This window comes from Hyperolius riggenbachi, chromosome 3 (genome assembly GCF_040937935.1).
Source record: "Hyperolius riggenbachi isolate aHypRig1 chromosome 3, aHypRig1.pri, whole genome shotgun sequence".
Classification (NCBI taxonomy): Eukaryota; Metazoa; Chordata; class Amphibia; order Anura; family Hyperoliidae; genus Hyperolius; species Hyperolius riggenbachi.
This window is the reverse complement of record NC_090648.1, coordinates 43,513,083-43,523,189: the sequence shown is the minus strand read 5'-3', so window position 1 is coordinate 43,523,189 and position 10,107 is coordinate 43,513,083.

Below are 10,107 nucleotides of genomic sequence, written 5' to 3'. Positions count from 1 at the left end.
CGGCCTTATTTGCAAGGTGACATTGAATATCCCTTACCTCTGACACAATCATTAAACCGTGACCTCAGAGCCAGTTGTCAAGAGGATTTTGGTTTTAAACGCAGTATTTTCGTACTCTGCCAGTTTACTCCATAGAGCAGGTCACTAGTCTACCCAGGCCAGTCAGCACACACACTAACATGACATGCTCTCAATTTCAGTCTGATGCAATTATAGTTCTTAAAGGGGTTCTCTTGTCGTTTTTTTTACTGCCACATTACCTGGGGCTTCTATTGGCCCCCTGCAGCTGGAATGTCCCGCGCCATCGTCCTCCTCCGATGTGCTGTTCCCCGCCGCCGGTGTAATTATTCATATAATTAGACTAATAGAAGTGCGGCGCCCGTGCGCGTCAGCGAGAGCTTACTGTGCAGTACAGGAAAACATCGTACTGCACCTGAGCAGTAAGCTGACGCAGCAGTGTGGCTGCGCAACAGCACTATTCGTCTAGTTAGGCGAATAATTACACCAGGACTGGCGCATTGAGGATGGTGCCAGACATTCCAGCTGCAGGTGGCTGATAGAGCCCCAGGTAAGTGGCAGTTTTTTAAAAAAAAGTCAAAAGAACCCCTTTAACCTTTAATGCCTATACATTTTAGGATGTAACCTGAATGTCCTGCTGCGCATTCCTGCATGTGAAATTCACATAAATGACCACTGCCGTAAGCCAACATTAATGGTCTCCCTCCAGACCACTAAAAGGATGCAGAGTGGAATGGCTGTCCCTGACTCCAAACTTTAAAGGGAATGTCCAAGTAAAATAAAAATGAGTTTCACTTACCTGGGGCTTCTACCAGCCCCAGGCAGCCATCCTGTGCCCTCGTAGTTACGCACTGCTGCTCCAGTCCCCCGCTGGCAGTCGGCGGGACGCATTGCGTACATTTTTACGCATTCCCGCTAGTGCAGGAGCATTAACACATACATTTTTACGCGTTACTGGTTCAATGCGTAAAAATTTACGCATTGAACCAGTAATGCGTAAAAATGTATGTGTTAATGCTCCTGCACTAGCGGGAATGCGTAAAAATGTACGCAATGCGTCCCGCCGACTGCCAGCGGGGGACTGGAGCAGCAGTGCGTAACTACGAGGGCACAGGATGGCTGCCTGGGGCTGGTAGAAGCCCTAGGTAAGTGAAACTCCATTTTTATTTTACTTGGACATTCCCTTTAAAGTGGCAGCCTCTCGTGTGCATTATAGCTTGTCACAAACTGCTCAAAAAGGTTGGTCTCTATATGGAGAATGAGCTCAAAGGAAACAAAATACACAATACTTCTAGGTAGGAATTTCAGACTGAAGGAACCAGCCCTGACCTTAGCAACTCTTACTGTAGCTCAGCAAATGTCACCATGGCCCCTCTCCTATGATTTCCCCCCCCCCCCTACTGGACAACCCACAATTCCTGCAGGGCTCTCTTCAATGCAGCTATCCAACTTGGAGAAAGGAAAAATCTTGAACACACAATCTCCTGTCTGGTGAATGAACACTGCTCTTCCACCTCCAGGCTATCTTGGCAGCCCCTCCCTTGGACAGCTGCAGCCAGGTGCAACTATAAAGCGGATATCAACAGGGAACAAAACGGGTCTTGCTTACCTGGAGCTTCTTCCAGCCCCTTGCCACAGCTCTGGTCCTCTCCGGGGTCCTGCTTTACAGCCTCCTGTATTGCCAACCGTGATGGCCACAGCATCTTCTGTGTATGTGCACACCCCATGTGAGAAGGCGCCCAGTGTGCGCTCGCATGTGCAGAAGCAGACCCATTGGGGTTGGCAATTCTTAGAGGCTAAGTGGGACCTCCCAAAGAGGATGGTGGTCATTAATGATACAATAACATGGCCTATTTTGTCTCATAGTCGTGGTAATCAGAAATTATCTGCTGTACCCATTAAGCAGCTGAATTCCATTCTAATGGAATTGGTTAGCAGGAATTCTACTACTCCGATTGATTCTGATCACTGTGACAATCGTAAAAAAAAACACTTATCGGTGCTCTGGAGACAGTACAAAAATCATCGGATTCTCACTCCAGGTACCCAAAATGCTCGACTCCACAGCCCTGTTTTGTTTTGTTCTTATTCACATCATTAATTCTTATCCTCTATAAAACTTCCCATCCCCTGGTTAATACTGCTCTCCACCATTGCTTTCACTGTCCCAGGGAGTACTCCCATCATTTCCAGGTGGCCCCCCCCCCCCAAAAGCAGCAATAGCAAGTCCTAATCTGCTACCAGGCACTCCAAGGAGAATCTCAGGAACCAGCATGTTGAGGCTACAGTCAAACACTTTGCCTCTGGGAAAGAGTCAATAGGAAGCTGAAATGGGATGGATATTGGGGGACAGTAAGACCTATAAAATCTTGCTGAGAAACCCCCTAAACCAGTACAGAGATTCTGAAGAATTTGTTGCTCCATGGGGAAAGGGAGGGCATCATTCATGCATAAGCGTTCAGATACTGGATGCCCACAACACTAAGAATACCTAATTTTATTTTAGTCCAAAGGTTCACCAACACAAACTGCCAGGAATACCCATTGTGAGGTGGATAGGGTCCCTCACGCAAGGAATAGGTTTGTATATAGCTCAGCTTTTACAGGTGGAAGTGGTTAAGGTACTCAGGCTGCTTAAGGATACCAAACACTTGCTATAAATTGAGGCGGTCATGGTGTATGATTGGTTGGTCACAGCAGATGTCTTCTTGTACAGTGATACCCCATGCAAAAGCAATAGAGGCAGTGGATGCACCATTGTCCACCAGAGTTGGACGAACCACAGGTGCGGTTCATCATGGATTTATCAAAGTTCTCTAACACCACTACTTTTGGTATGTAGGAAAATATTTCCTGCAACAGCAGCATTTTAGCATAGCGAATATATAGGAAAATGGGAGAAATTTGCACTCGAGCAGGATGTTAATGAAAAGGTGGTTTTGTGGGTGAGAGTGACAGCATGGTGGTGTAGAGGTAGCACACTTGCCTTGCAGCACTGGCTCGGATCCCAGCCAGAGCATTATCTGTATGGAGTTTGTATGTTCTCCCTGTGTCTCTGTGGGTTTCCTCCAGGCACTCTGGTTTCACCCTGCATCCCAAAAACATACAGATAAGTTAATTGGCCCTAGACTATGATACATACATAGACATGTGACTGGTAGGGATTAGATTGGGAGCACCTCTGAGGGACAGTTAGTGACAAGACCATATACTCTTTACAGTGCTGCAGAAGAGGTTCGTGCTATATAAATACAGCATTACTTTCCCCCTCCAGGTCCATGTGGGTGGTGGGGAATGATGTAATTTGGCTTCCAGCTATTACTGGCGGCTGAATTAATGTTTTAACTTCAGCTCTGTGACGGCGCTATATCTGTAATGCCTATTATGGTCTATGGTGGCGCCAGCTGCGCTCAAATCTCCTGCGCTGGATTCCTTATTTGCCAAAAACAGTGTTAGAAGCATTTTGTGAAAAAATAGAGTATGAGAGAATTTATCAGTGACTAGTAGCCAAAGGGTGAATTTCCTGGATCGACAGACTTGCTAAAAAAAAAAAAAAAAAAGTTTCAAGAGAACAGAGATGGGTTTTAATCACTTGAGGAACACAGTGCTAAACCCCCCCAAAGACCAGGCTAATTTTTACTAAAATGGCCACTGCAGCTTTAAGGCTAAGCTGCAGGGCCGAACAGCACACAAGTGATCCCCCTGCTTCTCCCCACCAATAGCCGCTCAGAGACTGAAGAGGGGGGCGGAGCTCTGCCCCCCGAGAAGGAGATGCGCGTGATCTCCTTCAGTAGCCAGCTCAAGGACCTAACGCCAATTGGCGTTAGGCGGGTCCTGGGGCTGCCGCCGCGTCTACGCCCCTTAGTATGGGGTAGTCTTTAGGTAGTTAAGAACCCTATTAGCACACAGAGGCTGGTTCTGCATATGATCACCAGCCTCTTACTATGTTTCCCCCCAGCCCTCTGCTGTTCCCCATAAATCAAACTGCCATGCTAGAGACATGCAGTGTGTCCATAGCAGGCTGTTTACATGCAGACTGTCACTCTCCGCCGCTCCCCCGCCTTCTCTACAGCGCCGCTTCCCGCCTGCGTCCCTTCCTTCCAATCAGCTTACAGAGGCGGGGAACGGCAGAGAGTGACAGTCTGCATGTAAACAGCCTGCTATCGACCCACTGCGTGTCTCTAGCACGGCGGTTTGATTTATGAGGGCCTGCAGAGCGCTGGGGGAGACAGTATAGTAACAGAGGCTGGAGATTATATGCAGAACCATCCTCTGTCTGCTAATAGGATTCTTAAAACCCACCCTCGGGTTCTCTTTAAACCCACCAACCGTAATGGGTATATTCCCAGAACCAGCTGCCACCACCGACCAGCTGGTACAAATAAAAAAGGAACTGTACTTCTCAGGAAGACTATGCTCTACAAAGTGGCCTATTAGTAGAGAGATTTGTGCAGAAGCTACAGTGGTGTGCAAAAGTATTCGGCCCCCTTAAAGTTTTCCACATTTTGTCATATTGCTGCAACATACCGTACATGAATCAATTTTATTGGAATTCCATGTGAAAGACCAATACAAAGTGGTGTACACATGAAAAGTGGAATGAAAATCATACGATTCCAAACATTTTTTACAAATAACTGCAAAGTGGGGTGTGTGTAATTATTCAGCCCCCTTTGGTCTGAGTGCAGTCAGTTGCCCATAGACCTTGCCTGATGAGTGCACCTGTGTGTAATCTAATGTTCAAAGAACACACCAGACAGGTCAGGGATAAAGTTATTGAGAAATTTAAAGCAGGCTTAGGCTACAAAAAGATTTCCAAAGCCTTGTACATCCCACGGAGCACTGTTCAAGCGATCATTCAGAAATGGAAGGAGTATGGCATAACTGTAAACCTACCAAGACAAGGCCGTCCACCTAAACTCACAGGCCGAACAAGGCGAGCGCTGATCAGAAATGCAGTCAAGAGGCCCATGGTGACTCTGGATGAGCTGCAGAGATCTACAGCTCAGGTGGGGGAATCTGTCCATAGGACAACTATTAAAAACCAGCTGAGCGGTTTGGACGAGCTCAGCTCGTCCAACACCGCCAGCGGCTGCCGCTCAGGCCCTGCTGGGCCGATTTTAATGAAATAAAAAGCAGCACACGCAGCCGGCACTTTGCCAGCCGCGTGTGCTGCCTGATCGCCGCCGCTCTGCGGCGATTCGCCGCGAGCAGCGGCGAAAGAGGGTCCCCCCAGCCGCCTGAGCCCAGCGTAGCCGGAACAAAAAGTTCCGGCCAGCGCTAAGGGCTGGATCGGAGGCGGCTGACGTCGGCTGACGTCACTCCGCTCGTCGCTATGGCGACGATATAAGCAAAACAAGGAAGGCCGCTCATTGCGGCCTTCCTTGTTTATTCTGGGCGCCGGAGGCGATCGGAAGATCGCCTCCGGAGCGCCCTCTAGTGGGCTTTCATGCAGCCAACTTTCAGTTGGCTGCATGAAATAGTTTTTTTTTTATTTAAAAAAAACCCTCCCGCAGCCACCCTGGCGATTTAATCAGAACGCCAGGGTGGTTAGTCATGCACTGTACAAAGTTGGCCTTTATGGAAGAGTGGCAAGAAGAAAGGCATTGTTAACAGAAAGCATAAGAAGTCCCGTTTGCCGTTTGCCACAAGCCATGTGGGGGACACAGCAAACATGTGGAAGAAGGTGCTCTGGTCAGATGAGACCAAAATGCAAAACGCTATGTGTGGCGGAAAACTAACACTGCACATCATTCTGAACACACCATCCCCACTGTCAAATATGGTGGTGGCAGCATCATGCTCTGGGGGTGCTTCTCTTTAGCAGGGACAGGAAAACTGGTCAGAGTTGATGGGAAGATGGATGGAGCCAAATACAGAGCAATCTTGAAAGAAAACCTTGGAGTCGACAAAAAAAACTTGAGACGGGGGTGGAGGTTCACCTTCCAGCAGAACAACGACCCTAAACATAAAGCCAGGGCAACAATGGAATGGTTTAAAACAAAACATATCCAAGTGTTAAGGCTCATACACACATCAGGCCATAGTCTTTGGAAAATGAAAGATCACAGACCAATCTTACCACCCTTCATGTAGTATGAGAGCCATACCTTCAGTCTTTTCTATGGAGCTGAACTCCCCATCAGAAAAAAAATCTTTGCAAGATGCTGCACACACAGATGCTGTACAGACACAAAAGATCAGTATCTGCAAAAGATCTGTTCCTGCCAAAAATCCATTCCTGCAAATTGCAATGATAGTCTATGAGATCTGCAGATCATCATACACACCTTGTTCAAGTGACATCCATCTGCAGATCAGACAATCATCTGCAGATCTGAAAATCCATCCTGGTGGATCTGATCTGCAGATGAATGTCAGTTAAACAAGGTGTGTATGAGGATCTGCAGATATCATAGACTATGAATGCATATTGCAGGAACAGATCTTTTGCAGATACTAATCTGTTGCATGTGTACAGCATCTTTGTGTGCAGCACCTTGCAAAGATTTCTGTCTGATGGGGAGTTCAGCTCCATAGACTAGACTGTGTAGAGCATGGCTCTCATACTACATGGAAGGGGGTAAAATTGGTCTGTGATCTTTCATTTTCCAAAGACTATGGTCTGATGTGTGTATGAGCCTATAGAATGGCCCAGTCAAAGTCCAGATCTAAATCCAATCGAGAATCTGTGGCAAGATCTGAAAACTGCTGTTCACAAACGCTGTCCATCTAATCTGACTGAGCTGGAGCTGTTTTGCAAAGAAGAATGGGCAAGGATTTCAGTCTCTAGATGTGCAAAGCTGGTAGAGACATACCCTAAAAGACTGGCAGCTGTAATTGTAGCTAGAGGTGGTTCTACAAAGTATTGACTCAGGGGGCCGAATAATTACGCACACCCCACTTTGCAGTTATTGATTTGTAAAAAATGTTTGGAATCATGTATGATTTTCGTTCCACTTCTCACGTGTACTCCACTTTGTATTGGTCTTTCATGTGGATTCCCAATAAAATTGATGCACGTTTGTGGCAGTACTGTGACAAAATGTGGGAAACTTCAAGGGGGCTGAATACTTTTGCAAACCACTGTATATAGGAGGGAACTTGTGGAAAGAGACATAAGATCAGTGGACCAGATACATAGGAAAAATTTGATTATAGCGGTGACGAACTCAGAACGTCCTCTCTGCTCTAAAAGATACACAACAGCATAATAACCTTTAAACAAAAAACATTTCTTTGTTACAGCTGATACAAAACCTGCAATAAATCTGCACAGTTTCAACTACCTGATTCATAGAAGCAGACATATTCTTTACAGCCTGTGCTTTGAAAGAAAGATGCCGGCACCATCAAATATCTTCTTATGCTCTTTTATTCATCCAAAAACAGCGTAGCCATCATAGCAACGTTTCAGAGAACACTTCTCCTTTGTCAAGCTAAGCCACGTTGTAATACACTTAATATACATTCTTTCACGCTTTATATATAGGACATGGTAGGTAATCCACCAATAACATTGGAGATTGGTGTTTAACCAATCCCTCAGGTCCGCTGCTAGTCGGACCTGATGGGAAACTTCATAGCTTTAAGCCTATTGGGCGCTGATAGGAGAACCCGCCTCTCCCCTCTTTTAAATCTATTGGTCGCCACCACGAGCCACCGCTAACCATGCCGCGCCTCCTCCTGCGTGCACCGCCCACCATCTCCGCGAACAGCGGACCTGATGGGGAACATCGCAGGGTGACGTGGGCGGGAACAGCGTCATACGCTTGTCCACGCCCCGCCAGAGGTGCAGCCAATGATGTGGGCGCCGTCGACCGTCGGCACCTCGCATCACCCGCGATGTAAACAAAGCGGCAGAGCGTGCGGCGAACTATACAAGTCAAGGCGATCATATACTTTGTTACACAAACACGACACTGGCAGAAAGCCATAAATAGAGGAAGCTGGGAAGGGAAGAGAAATAAGGAACAACAGGGGAACACATACTATAAATGAATACCATAGTAGCGTAGATTGTCATGTCATACACATGAATAAAATTGCAATTATAAGTGCAGCAGCCCAAGGGGAGGTACCTACAGAAACGGCAACAGATCTAACTCACGGTTTAAACCCCGTGGTTCCATGGTATCGAGTTTTTTTATCCAAAAAGCCTTACGCCATAATAACTTCTTGATCCTGTCACCACCTCTTCTAGGGGGTGAAACCTGCTCCAGAATCATGAATCTAAGTTGAGAGACTCTCAACTTAGATTCATGATTCTGGAGCAGGTTTCACCCCCTAGAAGAGGTGGTGACAGGATCAAGAAGTTATTATGGCGTAAGGCTTTTTGGATAAAAAAACTCGATACCATGGAACCACGGGGTTTAAACCGTGAGTTAGATCTGTTGCCGTTTCTGTAGGTACCTCCCCTTGGGCTGCTGCACTTATAATTGCAATTTTATTCATGTGTATGACATGACAATCTACGCTACTATGGTATTCATTTATAGTATGTGTTCCCCTGTTGTTCCTTATTTCTCTTCCCTTCCCAGCTTCCTCTATTTATGGCTTTCTGCCAGTGTCGTGTTTGTGTAACAAAGTATATGATCGCCTTGACTTGTATAGTTCGCCGCACGCTCTGCCGCTTTGTTTACATCGCGGGTGATGCGAGGTGCCGACGGTCGACGGCGCCCACATCATTGGCTGCACCTCTGGCGGGGCGTGGACAAGCGTATGACGCTGTTCCCGCCCACGTCACCCTGCGATGTTCCCCATCAGGTCCGCTGTTCGCGGAGATGGTAGGCGGTGCACGCAGGAGGAGGCGCGGCATGGTTAGCGGTGGCTCGTGGTGGCGACCAATAGATTTAAAAGAGGGGAGAGGCGGGTTCTCCTATCAGCGCCCAATAGGCTTAAAGCTATGAAGTTTCCCATCAGGTCCGACTAGCAGCGGACCTGAGGGATTGGTTAAACACCAATCTCCCATGTTATTGGTGGATTACCTACCATGTCCTATATATAAAGCGTGAAAGAATGTATATTAAGTGTATTACAACGTGGCTTAGCTTGACAAAGGAGAAGTGTTCTCTGAAACATTGCTATGATGGCTACGCTGTTTTTAGATGAATAAAAGAGCATTAGAAGATATTTGATGGTGCCGGCATCTTTCTTTCAAGCATCAAGTTAGCCAGGAGTGCTGCCGGGCCTTGCCAAGGCACATCACACAGTTACTACAGAGGGGTGCCTCACACACCTTTACCAGTTACAGCCTGTGCTTTGAAATGGGCTTATCTGCCATCTCTGCCATAGGCAGCCATGTGACACGAAGAAGATCAAATTACGAGTGATTAGACACAGATGAGGGGGAATTACACAGGCTAAACTCTTAAACTACATACAGGGTGCATTTCTATTGTTTTCCTTGTGTCCTGTGCAAGAGTTCAGGTCCGCTTTAAGGATGCTACCTGGGAACCCTTGGGCAACAAAGACTGAGGCGCCAGGTGTTACCCGGACCGGATGTTGTTGTGTGCTCCTATTTTTATTGCCTGAGGAAGCAGGTCTACGCCTGTGAAACGCGTTGCAACCCCCTAGGAGTATACCAATAAATTCATTTTACATTTGAATACACAGTTTCATGTGTCTGCTTACAGGAGGTAAGTCCACCGCTACCTCCAAAGGATTTTTTAAACATTTTATCGTTTTGATTTTATCCTGTTGGCGCCTCTGTTCCTTCTACATAGTAAAGAATTCTCTGTACAGCTGGGATATAACAACCAACATAAAGAAATACTGTGTTATGTATTTATACAGCGCCAACATCTTTCGCACCGCTGCACAGAGTATATTGTCACTTAATTGTCCATCAGAGGCGCTCACAATCCAATCCATACTATAGTACTATGTCTATGTTATAAATCGTGTATGGTATTCCAAGGCCAATGTAGGGGGAGGCCAATTTACTTATTTGTATGTTTTTAGGATGGGTGAATAAAACAGAGTGTCTGGAGGAAAAGAAGCAGTGAGAACATACAAACTCTGTGCAGATAGTGCCCTGGCTGGGATCCAAACCGTGCACCCAGCTCTGCAAGGCAAGAGAGCTAACCA